Consider the following 17,904-nt stretch of genomic DNA (forward strand, 5'->3'; position numbering starts at 1 on the left):
TGGGAATACATAGGATTGGACTTGGATTAAGTAATGTGGAACAATGTGGAAAGACGAGAGTTCGTTATAGAAACTATATTTATGACCTATTTTTAAATGACTATTTTATGTCAAGAATACTGGGGAAGCATTTTGACCGTCTTGTGAATGAGGTCGTGGGAGACCTAAATGATAAAGTTGCAACAACTGAGATGGAGAGTCAACAGAGGACGTCTCGCATAGCACGGTCGGCCGAGGTCTTGACCACCCTCGGTTCGATTTAAATGGTGAGCTTTCGGTACGGTGGATGAGGGACCAAGGAAGCGGCCTATGAGTGAACTGCTAGGTGACCTACGAAGGATCCTAGAGGGTGCTGACCATACGGTGCTTGGACTCTAGGTCGCCAAAGATACCTACGCGTGCGTCGAGGAAGATATCGGAACAAGGAGTAAGAGTTGTTTTCTGAATTCGGGCGGCATGGATCTGGTTGATTGACCTTGCTGGTCCTCAACGAATGAGTCCATGGATCTTTTATATGGAGATCTGTTGGTTGATCTTGTTGATCTTCAACAGAGAGTCCATCTGGATCTTCTTACTATGAGCTAGGAACTATTGAAAAGGCACTTGAGTGGATAGGTGGTGAGTGTTCTGGTTGCCAATGATGCCATAGGTACACCGATGAAGAAATGAATGGAAATTGGAATTCAATCGGATATTTTGGAGGATTATGATGTGATACTATGATCTCACTAAAATATTGTTTTAAAGTTAGTTGAATCTGTGAAACATGCAATTTCATATTGGGTGTGTAAGTGGTGTGACTATCTTGAAGTTTGCATGAAGCACCGGCTAGGGGGCCTGGGAAATCTTTTCATTGGTACCCGGGACAAAACATAACCAAATTCCTAAAGGATTCTATCACTATAGTGGTTGGGCAGTTGGCTAACCCATGGGACTGGATGGGGTTAGGCTGGACTGATGGATCCCTAAAATGAGACTCAATTCTGTTATGGTACAATAGATGAAGTAAATCCCAGACAGTCCTTGTTCTATGGAAAAGAATCAACGGTTGTGCCTCTCGATGAGGAAAAAAGCGTTGGTCTCTATGATCCAAGTGCAAGTCTTTTCTTTGATCTGACCATGTGACTTACGGGTTCGGTCGGATCAATTTGGTTAGTGATGACCTTGACTACATTAGAATAAAAATATCATGGGGAGGAATCGCCCCTACTTTCTGGGCGAGGGAAGTTTTTTTCGGGTTTGTCGGTTTTGGAAGAACCGAGGGATTAGTCTCTTGTCCGAATATCCGTGGGCGAGGCCCCGAGTGAGAGAGGCTCTGTCCTGTGCAAGAAGTGCTACTTTCGCTGCTAGCACCCCCGAATTCATTGTGCGGAGGGGGCCGGGATCTTTCAATTAGAATTATATGCTTTGAATCCTAGAGCAAGAAAGTACTCAATTCTCGAAGACCCTAGTGTGGATCTTGAGGAGGATAGAGTATATACCATCAGTGATGTGCAAGATGGAAATGCGGCTTGCTACATAAATAGTTGTAAGTATTGTAAATGGAGGTTTAATGTGTGCTATGTATTCTCGCTGACATTACCTCCATGGCACAAAAGTGAAAACATGAATATAGATGTAGCTGATTATGGTTAGATTTTTGTGGAAGCAATCTGTGATCTCACTGCTGCTGCTGGAGAGGAACTATTTGTCGACTGAAGCAATGCCAACTATAATTTATGGTGTTTTTAAACACCACTAATTCAAAGATATTATCAATTCTCAAATGTTTCATGTTTTTAGTGGTTTAAACATTGATGCAATGCCCTTTATATATTTTATTGTGTTTTTTTAGCAAATTTCACTTCTACAAGTTTTTCAATGTATAAGTAATACATATTTTATAGTGGCATAAATGTTTGATTCTAATATATTGTAGTTGTAATGCAACATGTGAAACAAATTATGTTTTTTTGGACACTAGTGTATATCGATATTTATTTAGTATAACAAATTATTTTGATAGAAAAAGTTAGCATAAAAAACTTTGCTTTTAATACTTATTGGATACGCTCTATTAGTTATTTAGAGTAATCATGAGTCTTTGGGCACTATTTGCAATATCACAAACTTTGTATTACTTTGATAAGTAGGTACAATAATTGTCATTGTTAGTGAAGTACATGTTGCGTGAGCTAGTAGAGAGTGATCCAATTGAGTCCACGGACACTTTAGACAGCTACATTTGAGTACAATTGTGAAGTGGTTATTATAGAAAATATATGTTGAGTATGATTATGTTGCATTAGTATGTTTTATTGTGACTAATTTCATCCAAATCTAGATGATTTTCACAATTCATTCTAGAATATTTTTGCAAATATAGTCCAAAACTTATCCACTTTTTTAAAAGTGGAAATTGGGATTTTTTCAAATTTACTAATATGGTGTTATAGCTATTTGTATCTACTATTTTAGTTAAATAACTTTGACTAAGAAAGTTAATTCAATCCTTACACAGCCCTTTTTTTTATTTTTGGCCTTAATGTATCATGACAACCATGCTCATGATGATGATGGAGGGTGGGAACATCCATCCAAGGGGGGCTTGTGCTTGTTTTCATGTGTCAACTAGAGGGGATTTTTGGAAGTGGCTTGAGCGCTTTGTTGATGTTGTACCACCACCATGATGGGTTTGATAAGATATCGTCTCACAATGTCATTGTTGGCTAATGCATTATGTTGTTGCTTCTACTAGGGTAGCCTCACCCTTCATCATAGCACTAGATTTTGGGGTTGAAATGCCTCCAAGTATTGCATTAGTCCAACTTGTGTTAAATAGGCTTGTGCCCTCTCTTGGAAAATCACTCTCCTTTCACACCTAGTAGCTAGTTTGGACTTCATAGTTCACCATACTTGAAATAGGCACAAACTCAAACATGTGAACATGACATGGCATGCCATGTTAGATTTCTATGTGAAATCATTTTTATACCATCACAGTAGCTTTGCCCATCCATGCATATATAAACAATACATACCAAGATAAGTGTGGACAATTTTTTTCTACTTATAGATTCATAAACAAGAAATGCACATTTAAGCAAATTGATTTTTATGATGTGTAACCTATGAATTTATAATGTGCAAATATTGTTTTGTTTCACCAAAATGATTTCAGATCTTTGTAGTACATGGATTACATTGATGGATAATAAACATTTATACACACATTCTTGAAAACACACAATAAATATACAATTTTACATATATAAGTAAATATATATGTGTATGTGGATGTGCGCATGTGCTTACATGCATGCATGTAAGTGTACATACATGTGTGCATGTGTGTACATGCATGTATGTATGTGTGTCTATGTGTGTGTGTGTGTGTGTGCGTGCGTGCGTGCGTGTGTTGATATAGTCACACTTTCATGGGGGTGGAGAGTTGGTACACTTCCTTCCCAAAAATTACAAGACCCAAGGAACATGCCCTTCATTCAATGAATACTTTTTCTCCTTCTAAAGAATATTGTAGATCTTCTATGAGTTTGATTTATGTGATTTAATTCTTACATTTATGTGATTTAATTCTTACATTATGTTGTATTTCAATGCAAAGTTTGGTCTGTGTGCTTGACAATTGTAGGTTGACATGGTGTAGAGAGAGAGAGAGAGAGAGAGAGAGAGAGAGAGAGAGAGAGAGAGAGAGAGAGAGAGAGAGAGAGAGAGAGATAAGCAAACTTTTGAGAGTGATTGCAAGCTGATTCAATGATAGATTGATTAGATATGATTGGAGTAATGATACTCACCAAGTATAATACTTTTGTAGGCTTGTAGCCTTATCTTTTGACCCATTCAAATCACACAAACTAATAAGCAAGTACCACATGGCACACTTACCTTATCCACTTATAAGATAGTATTCAAACCCTAGTATAAGCACACTTAACCCTTTTAAGGGTATTCACACACTATAAGCACACTTAACCCTTTTAGTAATTATTAACACACACAACATGAATAGGGGTTCACACACAAGGAGAGATACACATAAACAATGGTTCACACACATGAATGGAGACACATATATGCGACTTCAAATCATCCCAACAGAATCCCCTTTGGAGCGAAATTAGAGTGCCCTGAGAAGACCTTTAACATGTTGTATGATGGCCTTCGAACTATACAACACATGTCCCAACTAGGCATATTCTCTATGATAACGTAGTGGCTTAAGTCTGAACATGGCTCAGAGGCTTAACCAAGCACCCGTCTTACGTATGAGCATGGCTTAGAGGCTCCAAGTCTAAGCATGGTTGCATAGAAACTCAATGGCCTAGGGGACAGTGACACCAACATCCTGGAACTCAAGCTGGGCATGATATAGGAGAATCACTAATAACCCTCATTGATACCTCTTCAGCGTCGATGCCATCCATTGGCAACCGTCACTTCATTTGGCCATTGGCATTAGAAATGCTAATATTGTATATTTTACATGTGCTATCACTGCTTGTCTATGAAAGACATGCCATGGGATTAATTATTGAGATTAAATGCTTAGATTAAGTGTTTGTACAAGCCTAGGAGGCCTTGAATAGCCATGGACCTAACACTTTAGTAGAGATGAATTTCACAGATTTCATGAAAGCACTCCAAGAGGGGATGAAAGCCAATAAAGCTCTAGAAAATTTATATATGTATCCAAGGAGAGAGCTTCAATGGTTCTCAACTTGCCGACAAGGGCATTCGACCAGTGAGTGTCCAGTCCTAAGGGCACGCTATGATGGAAATTATACTTTTTGTGGATGTTATGGTCATGAGGCTTCACAATGCCGCACACATTTTCAAACCCTTGCTAATGCTTCTAGACCTCAGCAGTTGGCTTTACCAGCTCCATCACAACCACAAGGCATAATGCCTACTATAACACCTCAACCCAATGTTGAGAAAATGCCTACTATAACACCTCAACCACAAGGCATAATGCCTACTATAACACCTCAACCCAATGTTGAGAAAATGGCACAACAACCTATTTCAAGGGGGATTTACAATGCACAAAATGTGTTGTTACCTCCACCAATTTTGGGACCTTAACCTCCACCCTCGATGAGGATAACACCATTGAAACAAATAAGCTTCAAGGAACCTTTTGAGTGTCCAGAATACGAGGTTGAATTGGATAGTGTCTCACATGCTACTGAGGACTCCATAGATCTTTATCCGGACTGCTAAGTCGATGCGAGAGGTAAAGTCAAGCCAGTATACCAGCTAGCCATAGTAGGAAGAGGTCGAGATATCAACAACTCTACTGTCCATATAATGTCTCTTCAATGCTATCATTGTTAGGGATCACACCGAGTCTCTGACTGTCCCATTAGATACCAACAAATCACCCAAATTGCATGTTCTAGCATGCCACAGTAGGAAGAGGTCGAGACATCAACAACTCTACTATCAAGAGAATGTCTCTTCAATGCTATCATTGTCAGGGATCACACCGAGTCTCTGAGTGTCCCATTAGAAACCAACAAATCACCCAAATTGCATGTTCTAGCATGCCACTTGCAACTTGTAATCATTATGGCATAGATCATTGGATCAAAGATTGGCCAATGAAAGTGGTGGTTGCAAATCAGCAGAATGGTCCTACCATCACACCTCTCAACATGATTGGAGTGGGTGTTTGAACTCAAAGAGATCAAATTTGAGAAATCCTAACCCATCTTTGAATTCAATAACAAGAGTCATGGCTCAAAACACACCTATTGTGGAAAATAAAGTAGAAAACCAAGATACTTCAGTAGGTGGGATCCAAAAAGAAGAGAGGCCATAGAAGAAATAAATCCATAAAAGGGGGAAAAATAGAGAAAACGAAACGAGTGAACTTTGGAACACTTGATGAACCAGTCTACATGAATGATATTAATGAGGATTCCGATTCAATGGACACACACGCTGGTTCTAGGCAAACTAGAGACACTCAAACAAAAACTAAGGAGACCAAAAAGGATAGAATGCAAGCCCTCAAGAAACCAAACAAAGAGAAACTTGGTTCATACCCTGACCTTGCAAGAGAATTGGAACAACTTCATAAGCTCGAGGATATAGTCACACATACTCAAGAGGAGCTAGAAACAAGACCAAAATAAGTAAACATCTCTAACACTATTCATCCAAACAATGTAAAAAGCCTATCGTAACCCACAAACCCTTGGATATATCTAGTGTCATCCTTGAGGTCAGTGAGAACTCACCTATCCCAAGAATGAAATCTAAAAAAATTTGGAGAGTATTTGAGTATGAGAACCCTAAACCTATTCAAGACCTGGAAATTTCAATATCACCAGCTCACCATTTGTAGAGACCCACGAGACTCAACCCTACTATGGATTTTCCCAGACTCAAGTCATAGAAGATCCAAGAACCCAAGTAGATGATGAGTATGCCAAATTAATGAGTCAAAATTCCATTGAATAAATTGGGTCAATACTTTGAAGGTGATGAACCTAATGCACTACTACCAGTCATTGCCAAGAACATCACAGTAATGGGAGTCCTTGATGGTGGTGTAAGAGTTAGTATAATCACCAAAAAATGCTAGGAAAAATTGGCCAAACCTAGGCTTCAAGTCTTAGACATTGTGGTTAAAATGGCTGATGGTATTGTTACCAAAAAAATGGAAATGTTACGCAACCTTAAGATCAAGGTGTTGAAACATCGAGTGAGGCATATGTTCATTGTGATGGACTTTTCCAACTAACCTGATTCTTATGAAATGATCTTAGGAAGACCATTTATGCATGAAGCTAAAAAGGTCCATGATTAGTCTAAAAACCATGTCTACCTACAATTTTATGACTCAATCCTTAGAGTAGACCTTGTGACTGCTCACATACATCCAATGGATAGTGGTGGACTATTCGATTAGAGATCTAATAATACCATCTTTGCAATACCACTATACTTGTAGTAAAGAAGAGACCGATGTAAGAAAGGATCCACCTGTAGGGAGTAGCTTAGAATCTGATACAAATTTTCAATTTGAAGGAAGGGATGAATTTCTTCAAAACATTAAGGAGCATCTCCGAAGATGGCAAATGCTATGCAGCGAATCATCATAGAAGATAACAATTACTGCCCAGTAGCTAGTACATGGGTGTAATAGACTTACATCGAAAACGTTTATAGACAATTCGAGAGAGGAGTTACAAAAGGTCAAGTATTGTAGGCCACCCCCAATTGATATATAGATAAGGTGAAAGTCTGTAATTAACCAAAATTGAGTCGTTCAGTTAAGGAGGAAACAAAATCGTGAACTCACATAGAAGTAACGATAGGCTTAGGCTGCAGAGCTGAAGCAACCTGACAAAGGAAAAGAAAATGAGCCTGATTTGTACCCAACACCTGAGCATTAAAAGTCATACACCATAGGAAAATGCAAGTTAGTTTTTGATAATGTAAAACGTAACCCCATAAGTGAGAGTGGATATTAAAACCCTAAGATCTCTCTCTAGATAATTGTTATGCATAAACATGCATAAATAAAAGATCACAGGGAAGTCAATTTTCATTGTGAAAACGGCTAATAGCTCAAAGGTGAAGTGTCTTGGTGTGATTAAGGATTTGGAGTTGAATGTTCTTGGTCAAAAGTTGGCGACTGACATGCATGTGATGCCAGCAGGGGTTGGGGCATACCTCATCATTTTAGGAAGGCCTTGGTTGATTGCTATGAGGTCAAGATAGGATTGGTATAGGGGTTGTATTGACTTATTTGTTGATAGGCCCAAACAGAACATGATAAGGTTTGATTTGAAGAGTGGGAGGATTTTAGACATGGGAGAAAAGGCAAAAATGGACAAACGAGTTGATTCGAGCTCTTTTGATCAATATGATTCATATTCTACAGGGTCTTCAAATGTCACTGATGATGACATGGAATTTGACCAAAGCTTATTGGAGCTTGATGTGGACATGTGTGCAGTGCAAATAAGTGGAGTTAAATAGGGTGATGTGGCTGGTCATGTGGCTGAAATTCTCATCTTCATGGTGGTGTGGAGCCAAATGTACCGAAAGCTGAGTTGATGCAGATGCTAGCTAGTGATCTCACTAGTGAGGAGAAAGAATAATATGGAGATCGGTTTGACAGGTACCTAAAGCTTTTTGCTAAAGATTACACTCAAATGAGAGGAACATCAAGCGTGGTTCATGAGATAAAGCTGAAGGAAGGGGCAAAACCAGTGGCTCAAAAAATGTGAAGACTAGGAACTATTCAGAGACAAGTTTTGGAGGTAGAAATCACCAAGTTATTAGAGGCTGGTTTTATATATCATGTTGATGATGCAGAGTGGGTTTCTCCAGTGGTAATTGTGCCTAAGAAGGGTAATAAGTGGAGGGTTTGTGTGGATTACAAACCTCTTAATGCAGCTACAAAAGGACATCACTATCCTCTCCCTTTTTAGGATGACATACTAGACCAAGTTGCAGGACATGAAAGGTATTCAGTATGTGATGGTTTTAGTGGTTATTTTCAGATCAGAATAGCCCCACAGGATCAGAAAAAAACCAGCTTTATCACTCCTTAGGGGGTATTTTTGTTACTGGGTTATGCCTTTGGGCTTCTTAATGCATATGCTAGTTTTCAAAGCTGGGTTGACAAGGTTCTTGGCCCTTATCTTGGGTCTTTTGTTAGAATATTCATGGATGATTTTTGTGTTTATAGCAACAGGTGGATACATATAGAAAGGTTGGACATGGTCTTCAAGAAGCTTGATGATGATGGAGCTCAACTTAATCTAGCCAAATGCAAACTAGCAAGATCCAGGGTAATACTCTTGGGACATGAGATTAGTGAGAATGGCATAGCTCCAGATATTGTAAAGGTGGAGAGTTTATTGCTGATGGATAGCCCAAAATCAACAAAGGATCTTGTGAGTTTTGTTCAAAAGCTCAAGTATTTATTAAGGTCTTTTTGTATGCTAGCAAAGCATGTTTATTCTTTGGCAAAAATCTAGTCAACAAGATCCATTCATGTGGAGTCGTGGAAGAGGATGCTTTTAAGAACATCAAGAATATGCTTTCCACTCTCATCGGAGCATTGGGATGAGTCCTTTCAAAGCTTTGTATGGACAAGATTGCCTTAGATCCTTGACTTGGTCTGACCCATTGATCAGAGTCGAAATGTCCAGACAAATGCTTGATGACATGGACCAGCAGATGCAATCAATCCGTAAAGATATAAAGGCAGCCCAAGATGGGCAAAAGCAGTATGCAGATAAAAAGAGCTCTGAGAGAGAGTTCAAAGAATCAGATATGGTCTTCATTCGAGTACAACAAAAAAGAAGTTCCTTATCCTTAGGGAAGTACAAGAAGCTCTCTCCCAGATATTGTGGGTGGTATGCTGTCATAAAGAAAGTGGGCGATCTAGCCTACAAAGTTCTTCTGCCTCCCCATCTCAAGGTACATGATGTATTCCATGTCAGTTTGCTTAAGAAATATGTACCTAGCCCGAGTCACATGCTAGATGATAAACAATTGATCTCTCCGACTCAAGGCTAGATGGTATTCCAACCTGAGGAAATCCTTGACATTCGGGAGAAGATTCTCAGGAGCAGAGTCCTCAAAGAATTCTTATAGTAAAGTGGAAGTTCTTCCCTCTAGAAGACGCCACCTGGGAGAAAGAAGAAGAGTTGGCGAAGGATTACCCCCACTTTGCGACATGAGGACATCTGGCATTTATCAAGTGGGAGAGGATGTGATTCCTCCTCAGGCTGAATATTTATTAAGCCTCTACTTCAATCCCTTGTAATCATTCTATGTTTCTGAATACAAGAAAAATTTATTTTTCCTTGTTTGGCCTGGTGGTGAGATAAAAATTGCTAGAGAGTGGTAAATCAATATTGGGATATTTTTGGATAAATAAATTCTATAGATATCAAAAAAATGTTACCCTGAAACAGAAAATCAAAATAGATTTTCCAAGGTGCAATTGGAATTAGTTAAAAATGATTTAGAAGACCTTATCCTAAGGGTCAAGATTTTTTGAAAATTTTGGATTAAGGTTTCTATGGACCAATAAGATTAATCCAAGTGTTGGGACAATATAAATCCAAAGAATAAAAGAAAATGCCCAAAAATGAGTAAATGCCCACATAAGATGAAGAGTTGACTAAGTACCAGGTTTATTAGTTAAAAATTATCAAGTATTAAAAAAATGATATATTTTGGAGTAATCATTCATTTTTGACACATGAGTAAGGAAAAGGGAGCCCTTCAAGGAGGCACCTATTTCACATGTGTGGATGAGTTTTAAACTCAAAAATAATAGGATATTTTTATCTCTCCTCTCTCTTAAATCAAACCAAATAAAAAAGGGAGCCAAACTAGTCCAAAACTTGTCCAAATCTAGCCAAACTGAAACTAGAAAATTATAGAACTCAGTTGGACTCAGTTAGTGGCCTCCCTCACCTATAAATAGACCCTCATTCCTTTGTATTCTCATTTGTGAACTAAACTATGTCGGTATTACTCTAAGTTAAGCTTATTTTCTATTATCCTCTAAAAACCCTCTACAAATTGAAGAGATTGGAGCTTCTTTCTCTCTTCAATCTTCCTTGGAGATCCAACAACATACCATACCAATTGATTGGTTGGGGGCCTCTACTGTGATCAAAGAATCAAGTAATTTAGAAGGTAAAGTGTGGATTATTGTCTTCTTTTTCTTAAATCTCCAAATGTTTCTCTTCTCAACCCCTCTCAAGCTTGAGAAGCATTAATTTGAATGTCTTTTGAATACTATTGAAGTTCTTTAATGTATTGTAATGAAGAAATACATAAATTTCCATTTATGCTTAATTTATAATGGTTTTAAGCATTTCTCTCTCTCCCCCAAAGAATGGTCATTCCTATGATCTATTCTCAATTCCAATGAAGCTTCTTGTGAAGCATTTCTCTAATCTAAAAGTAATTTCTATGCTTGTCTAATTGGAGGCCAAAATAATGGCCTTTTAATACTTCTATGCTATTAAATTTACGGTAAAATTAAGAATCAATCCATAATTGGATAATGATCCAATTAGTGGTTATTCTAATCACATGAATAATACTAAACTTTATTCTTTAAAATTTATTGAGAATTATCATCAGTAATAGCAGCGGAGCTATGGCAAAATTTTTAAAAAATAAACACATAAATCATTTTCATTTATATTATGAAAATAGGACTTCCTTTCATATTCTAAGATTAATCATCCTAGATTAATTGAATGATTCTCATTATAATCATGGAAAATTGATTTTTATGTTTATGCATAAATAGTTAATTACGAAAAAGAGGAATTTCTACTAATCCATTTTTTATGTTAAAAGAGTAATCCCCACCATGACAATGGAAATCCATGTACTCCAATGAAGTAAGAGAAAAATTATGATGGAAAAATAACGCATATTTTATTTAAAAATTAAAGAAGTATTTTAAGTAAATTTATCTTTTTGCATAGATAAATTTTAAATGATGAAAGAGGAATTCCCACTATATTGGAATCCAAATATTTAAATGAGGAAAGTGTAAATCCTAGTGTAAAGGAATTAATGAAGATTTTTATTTAAAATTTTAAGAGAAAATTTAGTTAAATTTATCTTTTTGTATAGATAAATTTTAAATGATGAAAGAGGAATTCCCACTACATTGGAATCTAAATATTTAAATGAGGAAAGTGTAATTCCTAGTGTAAAGGAATTAATGAAGATTTTTATTTAAAATTTAAGAGAAAATTTAATTAAATTTATCTTTTTGTATAGATAAGATTAAATGATGAAAGAGGATTTTCCACCATATTAGAATTCAAACGTTTAAGTGAGAAAAGTGGAATTTTTAGCTTAATGGAATTAATGGATATTTTTATGTAATTTTAAAGAAGAAATTTAAGTAGATTTAATTTATGGTAAAAGAGGAATTCCCATGATAATTGGATTGCACTCATTGAAATGAGAAAAAAGAAGGATTTCAAGTTTATTCAAAAAAAATAGGTATTGATATTTTTGTTAAAAGAAAAAATTTTATGATATTTAAGAAAAGATGGATTTGAATTAAATTTTACTGCCAAAAGATGAATTTCCACCATAATTCTACCTAATGAATTAAGGCTGAGAAATTATGTGGCATAAAGAATATCTTTGGATATTTTAATTGGTAAAATCAGTAAATTGATATTTACCCAAAATCTAGATGTTTAGTTGAAAGGAATCCTTGTAGAACTAAACCGAATGAATTTGGTTAGACTATGTGAGGGATGGACAGTAAACCTAGTTGTGTCCTTCTCTCGATCCGAATCAGACAAAAACTTCGTGACCAATTCCTGAATAGACTACCGAAACTAATCTAGTTTTTCCTTGACCAAACTCACCAAGAATCTAGTTGGACAAATGGACAAAATGATGGGTAGATTACCCTCATGAGAGATCAAGGATCCTCATTATGAAACAAGCAATTATGGAAAAAGGGTTGTCGGAACCGATCACAAACTCGAATTTTACTTGCATTGGAACCTCTGTTTTTTTCATTCAAAGGACTATTTTACACCAGAATGCTAGAGGAAGCATTTGGCTTATGTTTTTCTAAGAGGAGGTTTGTTGGAATAGCTGCCGGGGAGTTGTCAAGGGACGTTGCTTGTGGCAAAGCCTGCCGAGGTCTTGACCAGTCTCGATACGGTTAAAATGGTGCGCTTCTGGTACGATGGGCGAGGACCGACGAAGCGATCCCTGAGTGAAGTGCTAGGACACCCAAGGAGGATCCTAAAGGGTTCTGACTAGGCGATGCACGGGCTTGCGGTTGCTAAGACACCCATGCGTACGTCGAGGAAGATTTTGGATAGACAAAAAGGAAAGATTTTTGAGAACCAAATTTTGATACTGGATCTCGTTGGTTGGCTAGTTGGTCTTCAATGGAGAGTTCAAAGGATACATTTTTGTGATACAATGGACTCAAAATTTTGGAAAATGATGATCATAAATATTATGATTTCTATTGAAGGATTGTTTTTAAAGCCAATCGAATTTGTTATAAATGGCAATTTCATATTGGGTGTGAAGATGGTATGCCTACGTTGATTTTTGCATGAATTGCCGGCTAGGGGGCTTGGGAACTCTTTTCCTCGGTACCCGCACAAAAACCCAACCAAATCTTTATAGAGTCCTACCAATTCAGTGGTCGGCTGGATGGGGTTAGGCTGGATCGGAGGATCCCTAAGAAACAACTAGATACGATTAGTTACGTTATTTAGTTTTAAATCCTGAGAAGACCTTGTTCTATGGGAGGGGATCATCGGCTGTGCCTCGTAAATGAGGAAAAAAGCAGTGATTCCATGGACCAAGTGCAAGTCTCTTCTTGATCTGACCCTGTGACTTCAGGTTTGGTCATATCAGTTTTTCTAGTTAAGACTTGACTGGTTAGAGTAATTTCCCCGTTAGAATATTTTTCCCAATTTGTGGAATCTCCCATGCCTTCCAGGCGAGGGGAGTCTTTCGGGCCCATTCTGCGAGACGGGCGAGGCCCTGAGTGTGTGGATCGCGCCCCACGTGGGAGGCTGACACCGCTTCCGTCCATCGGTAGGAGCCCCGAAGCGAGCGGGGGACCTCACAGTGTCCCAATCAGAAAGGTATGGTGAGTGCCTCTGCAGGTGCTCTTGGCCCGAGCCCATTGTGTGTAGGGTGTGGTATAGATTGTCTGCTAAGACCAAGAGCAACAAGAAAGGCTCATGAAGCTAATCCCAACACTAGCCTTAACCTATTGAGTGTTAGAGATGTTTTCATTCGAGCAGTCCCTCTCAGCACACCCTCTCAACACAGTGACCATGCTACAAAATATTCAAAGTACTACAACACATGTTGCAGGCAAAGGCTTCAACCTCACAAAATTAGGGTCAAGTAAGAGCCCCTAAACATGCATGAGTAACTTGGCGCTTGTGTGAAAGAAAGCCACCAAGGTTGGAAAGGGAGAGAACCGAGTGACTATCAAAAACAGTTCTGACCGTGGCACAACAACTCATCCTTTGACTTCTTCATCTAAAGAAGAAGATATGCTACGTGCCGCTGCCCGAGAACCCATTGACACCCATCAACTACCCAAAAAGCTTATGGAATATCCAAATCCTATTGAGGAAAAAGAAAGACTCTTGGTCGCCCAAGAGTTAGTTCATGAGTGCCAAGCTTAGTTGGAAGCTGATCCTCCTATTGCCTACCTTGAACCATGCCCGTCTGTCTCAAACCAGAGACCTGCGGGGATGATGCTCAGGTATATCCTTGTGAGCTTCTAGGTCAACCACTTTCACAAGCGTTAACAGAAGCAAAAGCTACCCCCCGAGTAGGGAGATAGGATGGTAGAATATATTAGAAAATTGGGAGATGAATATCATAGGGGAACCAATGCAGAAATCCCTATTCCCATCCCATATACTTCAAAAAGCTTAAGATAAAGTAGACCCGACCTTTATCGTGTTAAAGATATGAATGATATGATCTGAATGAATTGTTATTTAATGATGAGTTCTATATAAGGGATATTATCCCAGTATTTTGTTGGGTTGACCAGAATATACGGAACCCTAGAATAATTTGGATCTTAAGAAAAAGAGTTATCCTCTACTTTGCGAGATGAGGACATCTCGCACTTTTTTAAGTGGGGTAGAATGTAAGATTCTTCCCCCAGCCTTCGAGGTAAACAGGAGTAAGAACCTCCCTTTCTGATCTTATAATTATTCCCTCTCTAAGATAAAAGAAAGATTCTGTTTAAAAAAGGAAGACCCTTTCCCCAGAATACTTTCTCAGGAGGCCCACCTGTTTTAAGGATTCAGAATGATGAGTTCAGAAGTGAGAATTGCTGTTTTGGGTGCCAAGGTTTTGGTCATCAGTTAAAAGACTGCTCGACTCCTACCATGTCAAGAGCACAGCGAAGTCAAGAACCCCGAATTCAGAGACCAATTCCTTCATACCATTCTAATCAGGGTCCGTCGGACAAGATTGCTTAACTCCATTAACTAGGTCCGACCCATTGATTAGGGTCGAGATGTCCACACAGACAAATGCTTGACGACATCGAGCAGCAGATGCAAGCAATTCATAAAGATATAAAAGCTGCCCAAGATAGATAGAAACAGTATGCAGATAAGAAGAGGACAGTCAGAGAATTCAAAGAAGCAAATATGATCTTCATTCGAGTACGGCCCAAAAGAAGTTCTTTATCTCTTGGGAAGTATAAGAAGTTATCTCCCAGATATTGTGGGCCATATCTAAATTCAAAGAAAGTAGGTGACTTAGCCTACGAGCTTCTTCTACCTCCTCATCTCAAAGTTCATAATGTATTTCATGTAAGCCTTCTAAAGAATTTTGTGCCAAGCTCAAATCATCAAAAGACGGTAAAACTTCAGTGGCAAGATACCCCGTTGGCTTCTAGGTTATGCTAGTTCCTTCTTTTATATAAGTCGTAACTCTTACTTGTCGCTCGCAGTAATCTTACTTCCATAGATCTCCTTTCTTTCGTAATCCTTTATGGCTTGGTATAGCAGGACTTGGTTTTATCCATGATGATTTCTCACCTTCAAGATGCAAGCGAGTCTGTGAAGAAGGATTTTATAGAACTGTATGAGCGCTCACTTTTCCCTCACTTGGGAACTTCTGTAGCTCATACCAAATGGCAGACCTATCAAGACATAACTAGGGTAACACTGTGGGGTCAGTAGCACTTTCGTAACAATGTCCGCTTGGCTATGGTCATTGAAGCTTTGGGTTTGGGTCCCCGATACTATTGCATGATGAGATCAAGGCATGTTGGGTTTTGTGAGCGGGTCTTCTTACTAGCGTGTTTTCTTCCTCACCAGAAGATATACCTTTATCCCATTTTTGGCTTGCCTCTTAGAGGTCCTTTTAATAGGTCACCTCATACCAATGAGATAGGTGCTGCAATGACTGGCCGAATTATTCCCATAGATGAGTTACCTTATATGTGTGCAGCCTGTGAGTGCTGCTTTTGTGACCATATGATGGATGGGCTTATGGAATTGTAAAAAGTTCTTCTATCTTTACTGTATATGTTCCACGAGTGAATAAAGTTGAAATCTTTGTTCTTGTCTTGAGTCTTGCTCTCTTTGAGACTTTTCTTGGTGGTGGGTTAATCTTAATTAAATTTTTCTCTTAGTCTCTTATTCGGCATCTTGCGAAATTACCCCAGTTTTGCGAGATGAGGACATCTCGCATTTTTCAAGTGGGAGAGAATGTAAGATTCCTCCCTAGCCTCTCAAGATATCCAGCATCTTTCCCTGTAATCAATTCCCTCTTCAGAAATATAAAAGATCTTGTCTCTGCCTGTTTTGACATAGAGAGAGAAAATATTCTAGAGAGAGAATATTCAGATTTTGAATATTTTTAGATCTAAAAATTTCTCATATTATTAGAATGAATTCCCTTGAAACAGAAATTCAAAAAGAACTTTCCAATGTGCAATTGGAATTAATTGAAAATGGGTATAAAGGACCTTAGCCTAAGGGTCTAGATTTTCAGAAATTTTTGGATTATGGTCCAATTAAGGTTCCTATGGGCCAATAAGATCAATCCATGTGTGGGGAGGAGATCAATCCAATTTTGTAAAAGAAGATACCCAAAAATGAGTTAATGCTCACATAAGATGAAGAGTTGAATATGTACAAGGTTTATTAGTAAGAAACTATGAGCAATATTAAAAATATGCGATATTTTGGGTATAATGATTCCATTTTTGACACATATGTAAGGAAGGGGAGGCCCTTTAATGAGGCGCCTACTTCACATGCTTGATTGAGTTTTAAAACTTCAAAAATTGAGATATTTCATCTCTTCTCTCTCCTAATTCAAGTTTAGTTCCAAAAAGTTAGCTTACCTGACCTAAAAATGGTCAAAAATTCACCAAACTGATTTGGAAACTTCTAGAATCAGTTTGTTTGGTTAGGAGCTCAATTTTTCCTATAAATAGAAGCCTCCCCCTTGTTGAAAAATAATAGTGTTTTATGCACTGTTACTCTACTCCACCCAAGCCAAGAACTGTGAATTTATTAATAATTGACTAGTTTTTGACATTTCCCTCTTCCAAAGATTGGTTGGCCACTCTTGTTCAAACAAGAGTTGAACCCTCAAACCATCAAGCCAAAGGAAAGCTTTCAAAGTCATTAGTAAGTTGGTGATTCTTCTTTTCACTTATTTTATGGTTTTTATGGCTTTAAATGGTTTTTATGCTTTATGTCTTATCTAAAAATGTTATGCTTCATTACAAAAAGGCATTCCCCTCTCTTCTCTAACAAAACCAACCATTCTCTATCCTAGGTGAATGGTTAATTGATTAATGTCAAGTTTTTATAATGTTTATCTCAATTAAGTGGAAGAATGTTTACTTTAGGATAATTTCAATACTTTGGTGCACTTTTAATTAGTTTTAAAGACTTAGAAATTTGAAAAATCGTCAGCCATACAAAGGAGGTTATGGCAAAATTTTTAGAAGTTAGTGAAATAAAAATTCATCTTTTATTATTCTAATAGAGTAATCCTTATAGTTTCTATATTCTAAAGTATCATTTTCATGCTTAGAAGATGCATTTTGATTATGTGTATAAAGGATAAATTGAGGTAAGAAGTGTATGTGATGGGATAAGATGTATATGGGTTGTGATAGGGCGAGAATGGATGTGATGTAAAAGAATAGATGTGAAGGTGTATGTGGATGTATGAATGAGGATGTGGAAATGGATGTATGAAAAATGAATGTGGATGTGGATGCATGGATGTAGATACAGATGTGGATGTATGTATGTGGATGTGGAAGTATGAATATGAGTGTGGATGTATGAATGTGAAAATGGATGTATGCATGTAGATGTGTATGTATGAATGTGAACG

This window comes from Cibotium barometz, chromosome 11, assembly GCF_041138505.1.
Source record: "Cibotium barometz isolate CiBa-2024 chromosome 11, ASM4113850v1, whole genome shotgun sequence".
In the NCBI taxonomy this organism is placed as follows: Eukaryota; Viridiplantae; Streptophyta; class Polypodiopsida; order Cyatheales; family Cibotiaceae; genus Cibotium; species Cibotium barometz.